Raw genomic sequence first — 12,760 nt, forward strand, 5'->3', positions numbered from 1 at the left:
AACGTGGTAATTGAGCTTAAAACTGCTCTTTGTTGTGGCAGGATGCATTTAGTGGATTATTTTACATATTGTTGTGGCACAAAAAGTGTTTATTATTTTAGATAATACTAATCAGTGGAACTGCTGTGATGCAATAAATCAACGTCTGCTTCATTCTTCTGGAAGAGAGTGATTGTCAAGGGAGTTTTATTGGATGACATCACATCAGTAGTATCTTTCTTGGGTTGCAGTTGTATGGGGAAGGAGATGATTGCCTATGAAAAAAGATAATAAATACAGAAATAGGTGGCTTTCTATTACAGTTTATTTCTTTATCAAGCAAGGGAGCATGTGTGGTTTGGGGTCTTTCCTTCCTTCTTGTGAGCCAAGGGACCAGCTCTGAGCATCAGACTTGTCCTTAAGTACCTTTACCTGCGGAGCCTTTTGCTAGCCCTACAAAAAGATGTTTCTAAGAGTAGAAAAAACAAAAGAGAGAGAATATTTGATGAATCAGGTATTTTCCCCAGAGCCTAAATTATATTCCATATAGTTTTGGCCTTGCTTACTATGGAAGAGGAGGAAATTAAAGCTCAGAAATACTTAACAATTCACTCATGGCTACATAGCTAGTGAGAGCTATTGGGTGCCAAAATTTCTGACCATAATATCTTTCAGTAAAAAAAATAATAAAAAGAGGGGTTGGGAATATGCTCAGTTTATGGAATATGTGCCTAGCATTCACAAAGCCCTGGATTTCAGCTGCAGCCTCATATAAACCAACCACATGCTTGGAAGGTTGCTGCAGCTGGATCAAAAATTCAATGCCATCATTGTTTACATAGGCTACATAGTGATTTCAAGGCCAGCCTAAAGCAACATGAGATCCCATTAAAAAGGAAGTAAATAGATTTTCAATACTATATTTTTTTTTACAGTGACTCACTCTGTTAAATTCAAAGCCACAACCTGTATCTATAAATGATCATTATGGACAATACATATAAAAACAAGGGGCTATAGCAGATAAATGTCAACAAAATCTTGCTAGGGCCCTGGTAAAGAATGTCTGTTCCTCAGCTCATCTTCCAAAGTTGCTAAGCCACTGATGTGAATCTCAGGGGAACTCCCAAAGTTTCTGTGTGAGACTTCTCCCTTGCATGAAATTGCCGCATGAGGATACATTTCACTGGGCCCTAAGTGCCTGAGTGCTGTCATTCATCAGAAAAATGTGTTCAGGGAAGAGTACAGCTCTGAATGTTGTATTTCAAGAGGGAAGTTTAATAGTTTAGGGAATTAACAGAACATTGGAGCATTCAAGTTTACTAGGTTTTTTTTTTTTTTTTTTTAAATATTTGGTGAAATTTAACCTTTAACAGAATGATGTGGCAACTTTAAATTATCTAAGATTTCTGAAACAGATTGTACTAAAATACCAATTTTCAACTTAATCTTTAAAAAGGTTATTGAAGTAGATTAAACAGTGCATCAGGAAGCAAGCACATTTGACATAATTCATTCTACCTTATAATAAAATAATTGCTGTTGAGTTTTGACATTTAACAAGGGGTCTGCAGATGCAGCTGCCTCAAGGACAATTTTTCTTCCAAAGAAAACTGATAACAGGTTCCTGGGGCTATGAGCCATACAAGTTAATTTTGGTATTTGCACCAGGGAGCCTGGAAACTCCACAGCCTTCTGTGCACAGCCCGCCAGGAGAGAGAGATCTCCCAGCAGCACTTTCACTTCTGAGCACAGAGGTGAGATCTCCACCTTCTCTCTGGAGGGGACCAGCTAGGAGCACACAGGGCCTAAAATCAGTGGAGCATCTGGGACAGAAGTCTTCCTGCCACCATTGGCACCAGGGAGCCAGGACACTCCACAGCCTTTTGTGCATAGCTCTCCAGGAGAGAGAGAGAGAGAGAGAGAGAGAGAGAGAGAGAGAGAGAGAGAGAGAGAGAGAGAGAGAAGAGATCTCCCAGAAGTGCTTTCACTTTTGAGCTCAGAGGAGTAAGGACATAGGATTATAGGCCCACAGGAGGAACAAACTCCAGCCAGAGACAACAATACCAACTAGCACCAGAGATAACCAGATGGCAAAAGGCAAGCACAAGAACCCTACCAACAGAAACCAAGGTCACATGGCAATATCAGAACCCAGTTCTCCCACCACTGCAAGTCCTGGTTACCCCAACACACCGGAAAAGCAAGAGTTGGATTTAAAATCGTATCTCATGATGCTGATAGAGGGCTTCAAGAAAGACTTAAATCACTCCCTTAAAGGAATACAGGAGAACATCGGTCAAAAGGTAAAAGCCCTTAAAGAAGAAACACAAAAATCCCTTAAAGAAATACAGGAGATCATGGGTCAACAGGCAGAAGCCCTTAAAGAAGAAACACAAAAACCCCTTAAAGAATTACAGGAAAATACAAACAAGCAAGTGAAGGAACTGAACAAAACCATCCAGGATCTAAAAGTGGAAGTAGAAACAATAAAGAAAGCACAAAGTGAGACATCTCTGGAGATAGAAAACCTTGGAAAGAATTCAGGAGTCATAGATGCTCATCAACAACAGAATACAAGAGATAGAAGAGAGAACCTCAGGTGCTGAAGATACCATAGAAAACATTGACTCAACAGTCAAAGAAAATGCAAAATGCATAAAGCTGGTAACCCAAAACATCTAGGAACTCCAGGGCACAAAAGAAGACCAAACCTAAGGATTATAGGTATAGATGAGAGCCAGTAAATATCTTGAACAAAATTGTAGAAGAAAACTTCCCTAACCTGGAGAAAGAGATGCCCATGAACATGCAAGAAGCCTTCAGAACTCCAAACAGACTGGACCAGAATAGAAACTCCTCCCAGCACATAATAATCAAAACACCAAATTCACTAAACAAAGAATATTAAAAGCAGTAAGGGAAAAGGGGCATGTAACTTATAAAGGCAGACCTATCAGAATTACACCAGACTTCTCACCAGAGAAGATCCTGGATAGACCTCACACAGACCCTAAGAGAACACAAATGCCAGCCCAGGCTACTATACCCAGCAAAACTCTCAATCATCATAGATGGAGAAACCAAGATATTTCATGATAAAACCAAATTTACACAATATCTATCCACAAATCCAGCCCTACAAAGGATAATTGATGGAAAACACCAACACAAGGAGGGAAACTACACCCTAGAAAAAGCAAGAAAGTAATCTTCCAACAAACCCCAAAGAAGATACCTACACAAACATAAAAATAACAGGAAGCAACAATTGCTATTCCTTAATATCTTTTAACAACCATGGACTTAATTCCCCAATAAAAAGACATAGACTAACAGAAATATTTCTCATGTAAATCTTCAGTTTTATCAGAAAATGTTTGTAATTCCCATTTTAATTAATTTAGCAATGTTTTTATGTCTACCATTTTATCTGTATTATTTTTCATGATAATCTTCAAATTTAATGTCTTTCTATATGTTTCCTCTATTTTATCAGAAATGTTTTCAATTCTAATTCCACCTCCAATTAATGTAGAAAGAGTTTGTATATTTACCATTTTATATGTAAAATTTTCCATGAAATAGTCAATTTTAATGTGTTTGTCTATATATTTCCTGAATTTTACCAGAAATGTTTTCCATGTAAATTTTCAATTTTATCTGAAAATGTTTATAATTCCACCTTCAATCAACTTAGAATTATCTTTATGCCTATCATTTTATCTGTATAATTTCCATAATAATCTTTAATTTTAACATGTTTTTCTATATATTTCTTGAATTTTACTAGAAATATTTTCCATGTAAATCTTCAATTTTATCTGAAATGTTTATAATTCCACCTTCAATCAATGTAGAATTATCTTTTTTTATGTCTTTTTTTTTAATTATTCGATATAATTTATTTACATTTCAAATGATTTCCCCTTTTCTAGCCCCCCCACTCCCCGAAAGTCCCGCAAACCCCCTTCTCTTCCCCTGTCCTCCCACCTACCCCTTCCCACTTCCCCGTTCTGGTTTTGCTGAATACTGTTTCACTGAGTCTTTCCAGAACCAGGGGCCACTCCTCCTTTCTTCTTGTACCTCATTTGATGTGTGGATTATGTTTTGGGTATTCCAGTTTTCTAGGTTAATATCCACTTATTAGTGAGTGCATACCATGATTCACCTTTTGAGTCTGGGTTACCTCACTTAGTATGATATTCTCTAGCTCCATCCATTTGCCTAAGAATTTCATGAATTCATTGTTTCTAATGGCTGAATAGTACTCCATTGTGTAGATATACCACATATTTTGCATCCACTCTTCTGTTGAGGGATACCTGGGTTCTTTCCAGCATCTGGCAATTACAAATAGGGCTGCTATGAACATAGTAGAACATGTATCCTTATTACATGGTGGGGAGTCTTCTGGGTATATGCCCAGGAGTGGTATAGCAGGATCTTCTGGAAGTAAGGTGCCCAGTTTTCGGAGGAACCACCAGACTGATTTCCAGAGTGGTTGTACCAATTTGCAACCCCACCAGCAGTGGAGGAGTGTTCCTCTTTCTCCACACCCTCTCCAACACCTGCTGTCTCCTGAATTTTTAATCTTAGCCATTCTGGCTGGTGTAAGATGAAATCTTAGGGTTGTTTTGATTTGCATTTCCCTAATGACTAATGAAGTTGAGCATTTTTTAAGATGCTTCTCCGCCATCCGAAGTTCTTCAGGTGAGAATTCTTTGTTTAACTCTGTACCCCATTTTTAATAGGGTTGTTTGGTTTTCTGGAGTCTAGCTTCTTGAGTTCTTTATATATATTGGATATTAGCCCTCTATCTGATGTAGGATTGGTGAAGATCTTTTCCCAATTTGTTGGTTGCCGATTTGTCCTCTTGATGGTGTCCTTTGCCTTACAGAAACTTTGTAATTTTATGAGGTCCCATTTGTCAATTCTTGCTCTTAGAGCATACGCTATCGGTGTTCTGTTCAGAAACTTTCTCCCTGTACCGATGTCCTCAAGGGTCTTCCCCAGTTTCTTTTCTATTAGCTTCAGAGTGTCTGGCTTTATGTGGAGGTCCTTGATCCATTTGGATTTGAGCTTAGTACAAGGAGACAAGGATGGATCAATTCCCATTCTTCTGCATGCTGACCTCCAGTTGAACCAGCACCATTTGTTGAAAAGGCTATCTTTTTTCCATTGGATGTTTTCAGCCTCTTTGTCGAGGATCAAGTGGCCATAGGTGTGTGGGTTCATTTCTGGATCTTCAATCCTGTTCCATTGATCCTCCTGCCTGTCACTGTACCAATACCATGCAGTTTTTAACACTATTGCTCTGTAGTATTGCTTGAGGTCAGGGATACTGATTCCCCCAGATTTCCTTTTGTTGCTGAGAATAGTTTTAGCTATCCTGGGTTTTTTGTTGTTCCAGATGAATTTGATAATTGCTCTTTCTAACTCGGTGAAGAATTGAGTTGGGATTTTGATGGGTATTGCATTGAATCTGTATAGTGCTTTAGGCAAAATGGCCATTTTAACTAAATTGATTCTACCGATCCATGAGCATGGGAGGTTTTCCCATTTTTTGAGGTCTTCTTCCATTTCCTTCTTCAGAGTCTTGAAGTTCTTGTCATACAGATCTTTCACATGTTTGGTAAGAGTCACCCCAAGATACTTTATACTGTTTGTGGCTATTGTGAAGGGGGTCATTTCCCTAATTTCTTTCTCAGCCTGCTTATCCTTTGAGTATAGGAAGGCCACTGATTTGCTTGAGTTGATTTTATAACCTGCCACTTTGCTGAAGTTGTTTATCAGCTGTAGGAGCTCTCTAGTGGAGTTCTTTGGGTCACTTAGGTAGACGATCATGTCGTCTGCAAATAATGATAGTTTGACTTCTTCCTTTCCAATTTGTATCCCTTTGACCTCCTTATGTTGTCGAATTGCCCGAGCTAGTACCTCAAGTACAATATTAAAAAGATAAGGAGAAAGGGGGCAGCCTTGTCTGGTCCCTGATTTCAGTGGGATTGCTTCAAGTTTCTCTCCATTTAGTTTGATGCTGGCTACCGGTTTGCTGTATATTGCTTTTACTATGTTTAGGTATGGGCCTTGAATTCCTGTTCTCTCCAAGACTTTAAGCATGAAGGGATGCGGAATTTTGTCAAATGCTTTTTCAGCATCCAATGAAATGACCATGTGGTTTTGTTCTTTGAGTTTGTTTATGTAGTGGATTGTATTGATGGATTTCCGTATATTGAACCAACCCTGCATTCCCGGGATAAAGCATACTTGATCATGGTGGATGATGGTTTTGATGTGTTCTTGGATTCGGTTGGCAAGAATTTTATTGAGTATTTTTGCATCGATGTTCATAAGGGAAATTGGTCTGAAGTTCTCTTTCTTTGTTGGATCTTTGTGTGGCTTTGGTATCAGCGTAATTGTGGCTTCGTAGAAGGAATTGGGTAGTGTTCCTTCTGTTTCTATTTTGTGGAATAGTTTGAAGAGTATTGGTGTTAACTCTTCTTTGAAGATCTGGTAGAATTCTGCACTGAAGCCATCTGGTCCTGTGCTTTTTTTGGTTGGAAGACTTTCTATGACTCCTTCTATTTCTTTAGGCATTATGGGACTGTTTAGATGGTCTAGTTGGTCCTGATTTAATTTTGGTATTTTGTATCTGTCAAGGAAATTGTCCATTTCCTCCAGATTCTCCAGTTGTGTTGAGTATAGGCTCTTGTAGTAGGATCTGATGATTTTTTGGATTTCCTCAGTTTCCGTTGTTATATCTCCCTTTTCATTTCTAAGTTTGTTAATTTGGATACTTTCTCTGTGCCCTTTGGTCATTCTGGCTAAGGGTTTATCTATCTTGTTGATTTTCTCAAAGAACCAGCTCCTGGTATTGTTGATTTTTTGTATGGTTCTCTTTGTTTCTACTTGATTGATTTCGGCCCTGAGTTTGATGATTTCCTGCCTTCTACTCCTCCTGGGCGAAATAGCTTCTTTTTGTTCTAGGGCTTTCAGGTGTGTCATTAAGCTGGTAATGTATGCTCTCTCCATTTTCTTTTTGGAGGCACTCAGGGCTATGAGTTTTCCTCTTAGCACTGCTTTCATTGTGTCCCATAGATTTGGGTATGTTGTGTTTTCATTTTCATTGTGTTCTAAAAAGTCTTTAATTTCTTTCTTTTTTTCTTCCTTGACCAAGGTATCATTGAGTAGAGTATTGTTCAGTTTCCACGTGTATGTGGGCTTTCTGTTGTTTCTGTTGCTATTGAAGACCACTTTTACTCCATAGTGATCAGATAGGAGGCATGGGATTAGTTCGATCTTCTTATATTTGTTGAGGTCTGTCTTGTGACCAATTATATGGTCGATTTTGGAGAAGGTACCATGAGGTGCTGAGAAAAAGGTATATTCTTTTGTTTTAGGATAGAATGTTCTATATATATATCTGTTAAATCTAATTGGTCCAAAGCTTCAATTAGTTTCATTGTGTCCCTGTTTAGTTTCTGTTTTCCTGGTCGGTCCATTGAGGAAAGTGCAGCGTTGAAGTCACCCACAATTATTGTGTTAGGAGCAATGTGTGCTTTTAGTTTTAATAAAGTTTCTTTTACGAAAGAGGGTGCCCTTGCATTTGGGGCATAGATGTTCAGGATTGACAGTTCTTCTTTTTGTATTTTTCCTTTGACCAGCAAGAAGTGTCCCTCTGGGTCTCTTTTGATGACTTTGGGTTGAAAGTCAATTTTATCTGATATTAAAATGGCTACTCCAGCTTGTTTCCTGAGACCATTTGCTTGTAAAATTGTCTTCCAGCCTTTTACTCTAAGGTAGTGTTTGTCTTTGACCCTGAGGTGTGTTTCCTGTAAGCAGCAAAATGTAGGGTCCTGTTTACGTATCCAGTCAGTTAGTCTGTGTCTTTTTATTGGGGCATTTAGTCCATTGATGTTAAGAGATATTAAGGAATAGTGATTGTTACTTCCTATCATGTTTGACGTTATTTTTTAAATTTGAATGCTTAACTTCTTTTGGGTTTGATGAAAGGTTACTATCTTGCTTTTTCCAGGGTGAAGTTTCCCTCCTTGTATTGGTGTTGTCCTCCTATTATCCTTTTTAGGGCCGGGTTTGTGGATAGATATTGGGTAAACTTGGTTTTGTCATGAAATATCTTAGTTTCTCCATCTATGGTGATTGAGAGTTTTGCTGGATATAGTAGTTTTGGTTGGCATTTATGTTCTCTTAGAGTCTGCATGAGATCTGCCCAGGACCTTCTAGCCTTCATAGTCTCAGGTGAAAAGTCTGCTGTGATTCTGATAGGTCTTCCTTTATATGTTACTTGGCCTTTTTCTCTTACTGCCTTTAGTATTCTTTCTTTGTTTAGAACATTTGGTGTTTTGATTATTATGTGACGGGAAGTATTTCTGTTCTGGTCCAGTCTGTTTGGAGTTCTGTAGGCTTCTTGTATATTCATGGGCATCTCTCTCTTTAGGTTAGGGAAGTTTTCTTCCATAATTTTATTGAAGATGTTTGCTGGCCCTTTAAGTTGTAAATCTTCACTCTCATCTATGCCTATAATCCTTAGGTTTGGTCTTCTCATTGTGTCCTGGATTTCCTGGATATTTTGGGTTACAAGCTTTTTGCATTTTGCATTTTCTTTAACTGTTGAGTCCATGGTTTCTATGGAATCTTCAGCATCTGAGATTCTTTCTTCTATCTCTTGTATTCTGTTGTTGATATTTGCATCTCTGTCCCCTGATTTCTTCCCAAGGCTTTCTATCTCCAAAGTTGTCTCCCTTTGAGTTTTCTTAGTTGTTTCTACTTCTGATTTTAGATCCTGGATGGTTTTGCTTAGCTCCTTCACTTGCATGTTTGTGTTTTCCTGTAATTCTTTAAGAGATTTTTGTGTTTCGTCTTTTATGACCTCAGCCTGTTGACCAAAGTTCTCCTGTATTTCTTTAAGAGCTTTTTGTGTTTCGTCTTTCATGACCTCAGCCTGTTGACCAAAGTTCTCCTGTATTTCTTTAAGTGTTTTTTGCATTTCCTCCTTGTTGGCTTTTGTATTCTCCTGGATTTCTTTCAATGATTTTTGTGTTTCCCTTGCAAGGGCTTCTAACTTTTGATCCATTTTCTCCTGAATTTCTTTATGTATGTCCTTCATGTGTTCCTGTACCAGCATCATGACCAGTGATTTTAAATCCAAATCTTGTTTTACTGGTGTGATGGGGTATCCAGGACATGTTGGTAGAGGAGAATTGGGTTCAGATGTTGCCATATTGCCTTGATTTCTGTTAGTGACGTTCCTGCGTTTGCCTTTTGCCATCTAGTTCTCACTGGTGTTAGTTTATCTTGTCAGTGCTGGACTCACCAGTGCAAGCTGCCCCTTCCCAGTTGGCCTCTGGTGCACAGCTTACCTCCTGCACTGCTTGTAGACAGTGTGCTGCTGCCCAGGCTGTTCTGATCCCAAAGCAGGCACCCGAAGGCTCCCGCTGGGGCCCGCTGGATTCACTGGAGCACCCTGACTTCTCCCAGCTGGCCGCCCGGAAGCCCAGCTAGCCACTTGCAGGACTTGGAGATGTAATGCTGCTTCCCAGACTGATCTGGATCCGGAAGCGGAGAGAGTAGAGCTAAGGGCTTCTGCCTGAGGCCTTGCCCCAGATTGTGTCTGTGGACCAGATGGAGCCTGTGTGCACCCCCAGGGAGTGCCGACGGTGTATGCTACTGTGACCTCCCCTGTGTTCCGCTCACTCCGCTGGGCAGCCGATCCGCCAACCGGGCTGTCACACACAAGGTTAGCCTGGCCGCCCAGTCCCTGAGTCCAGGCAAAAGCCTGGGAGGCCAAGGTCCGAGCAAAGTTCCCCTAGGGCTATGACTGTTAATTGGGTCTGCCAGGTGACTAGGATGGCGGGCGGGCGCGCCCGCGCTCCCTGAAAGCGCCGGGAGAGTCTGCTTTGCTAACAATCCCCTGGGCGGGTTGACTCACAGATGGCCCACCAAGCCGCCCAGTTCTTGGGGTCAGTCCTGTGCCTTTTGGGGCCTGGACCCCCGCTTTGTTAGCCTTAGGCTATGCCTGTTACAGGTCTGCCCGCCTGAGCTCTCTGTCGTCCTGCAGGCAAAATGGCGGCGGCGCGCTCGCAGGCCTGGGCAAAAAACCTCCTGGCTGGGTTGGCATCCCTATGGCCCCCCGACCCACCCAGGGCCTGGGTGCAGGCCAACACCCGTCGGGCTCAGACCACCGCGGTGTTGGCCTTGGATTATGTTTGTGTACCTCAGTCTGTCCGATACCTGGAGTAGGGAACCAAGATGGATGCACCTCTCCTGACTGGTGGGAGGCCGAGTTCTGAAGTGGCCTCTATGCAGGAAAGGCGCCGCACAACTGCAGCTGCTTGCTGCCCGGCTGGTCAGCGAAGGTCAGTGGTCGTGGGCGCAGGGCCTAACTCGTCCCTGTGACGCCCTGGCTCCACTGCTGATGGCCCTTCAGCTGGTGCAGCCACTGCTGCTGCTGCTGCCGCCGCCCTAGAATTATCTTTAAGCCTATCATTTTATCTATATAATTTCCATGATAATCTTTAATTTTAACATGTTTTTCTATAGATTTTTTCAATTTTATCAGAAATATTTTCTATGCATATCTTCAAGTTTATCAGAAAATGCTTATAATTCCACTTTCAATCAACTTAGGAATACTTTTATGCCTACCATTATTATTATATTTATATAAAATATTCCATGATAATCTTCAATTCTAACATGTTTCCTACATTTTCTACAATTTTATCAGAAATATTTCCATGTAAATTTTCAATTCTATCATAAAATGTTTCTATTCCATATTTCAATTAATTTAGCAATGTTTTAAATGTCTACCACTTTACTCTTTAATTTTCCATGAAAATTGTCAATTTTAACGTGTTTATCTGAAATATTTTCCATGTAAATCTTTAATTTTATCATAAAGTGTTTTTATTTCCCTTTTCAATAAAAAAGTAAATGTGAGTATAAAATCTAAATAAAACCGTCAACAAATTGGAAAAAATTATATATATATATATAAGAAAACTGATAACATTAAAGATTATGACTTTTCTATATGTGGCTTATGTATTTTAATGCAAACCCATTTTCATGGTCCCTGTGGAAGCATATGTTGTTTCTCAAAATCAAATTATATTCTGTACTTATATAAAAATATAATCTTTGTATTCTATGTAATAGCTTTTAAAATGAAGGTGGGCTTGGTTATTCTTTTTGTTTTAGGCTTTTCCACTTTGTCAGGAAATCCTATGGTTCTCAGAAGAATTGTGTGTATGTGCATATGTGCATGCCTGTGTGTGCACATGCATGTGTGTGTGTGTGTGTGTGTGTGTGTGAATGTGTGCATGGGGAATATATCTCTGCGGAGGCCTTCTTATAGGACCAAGTGCTTTTAAAAATAATTTGTACGAGTAAACTCATTTGATTCTCCTTACAGTTTCTGAACTCTGTACTATTTTCTTGATTTTATTACTGAAGAAAGGAGATTCAAGGGTAGAATAATGTGTTCTGTTATGTAAGTAGTCTGTGAGACTTAGTTTACTTTTACTTTTTATTTTTATTGAATATCATCTTCATTTACATTGCCAATGATAAAATCTTTCCCAATTTCCCCCTCCCCAAAGACCCCCAACCCCTCCTCCAACCCCCTGCCTCCATGTATATGCCCCTCCACCCGACACACTCCCACCTCAGCCTCCCTTGGTTTCCCTTTGTTGGGGCCTCTATTGAGCCTTAACCTGACCAAGGACCATTCCTCCCACTGATGCCCAACAAAGCCTTCCTTTGCCACACTTTTGGCTGGAACCATGTGTACCCTTTGGTTGATGGTTCAGTCCTTGGGAGTCTTGGGGCATCTGGGTGGCCGAAGTCATTGTTCTTCCCATGGGTTTGTAAACCCCTTCAGCTCCTCTGGACCACCCTCCAACTTCTCCATTGGGGACCCCACACCCAGTCCAATAGTTGGATGCTAGCTTCCATCTCTGTATTTGTAAAGCTCTGGCAGAGTCCCTCTGGAGACAAACATGGCATGCTCTTTTTGGTATATGCTTTTTGTCATAGTGTTGGTGTTTGTTGACTGTTTATTGGATGAGTCCCCAGGTAGGGCAGTCTCTGGGTGGCCTTTACTTCAGTCTCTTTTCCACTCATTGTCTCCCTAATTGCTCCTGTGACTATTTTGTTCCCTTTCTCAGAGGAACAAAAGCACCCTCACTTAAGTCCTCCTGCTTCCTGTGCTGGGTGAATTGTAACTTGTTTATTTTGAGCTTTTGGGCTAACATCCACTTATCAGTGAGTGCATACCATGTGTGTTCTTTTATGATTGGGTTACCTCGCTCAGGATGACACTTTCTAGTTCCATCCATTTGCCTAAGAATTTCATAAATTCATTGTTTTTAATAGCTGAATAGTACTCCATTGTGTATATATACCACAGTTTCTGTATCCATTCCTCTGTTAAGGGACATCTGGGTTCTTTCCAGCTTCTGGATATTATAAATGAGACAGCTATTAACATAGCGGAGCATGTGTCCTTATTACATGTAGGAGCATCTTCTGGGTATATGCCCAGGAGTGGTATAGCTGGGTCCTCAGGTAGTACTATGTATAATTTTCTGAGGAATCACCAAACTGATTTCCAGAGCAGTTTTACCAGCTTGCAATCCCACCAACAATGTAGAAGTGTTCCTTTTTCCCCACATCCTCTCCAGAATCTGCTGTCCCCTAAGTTTTTCATCTTAGCCATTCTGACTGGTGTGAGGTTTCAATGTTGTTTTGATTTGCA

Source organism: Apodemus sylvaticus, chromosome 6 (genome assembly GCF_947179515.1).
Source record: "Apodemus sylvaticus chromosome 6, mApoSyl1.1, whole genome shotgun sequence".
In the NCBI taxonomy this organism is placed as follows: domain Eukaryota; kingdom Metazoa; phylum Chordata; class Mammalia; order Rodentia; family Muridae; genus Apodemus; species Apodemus sylvaticus.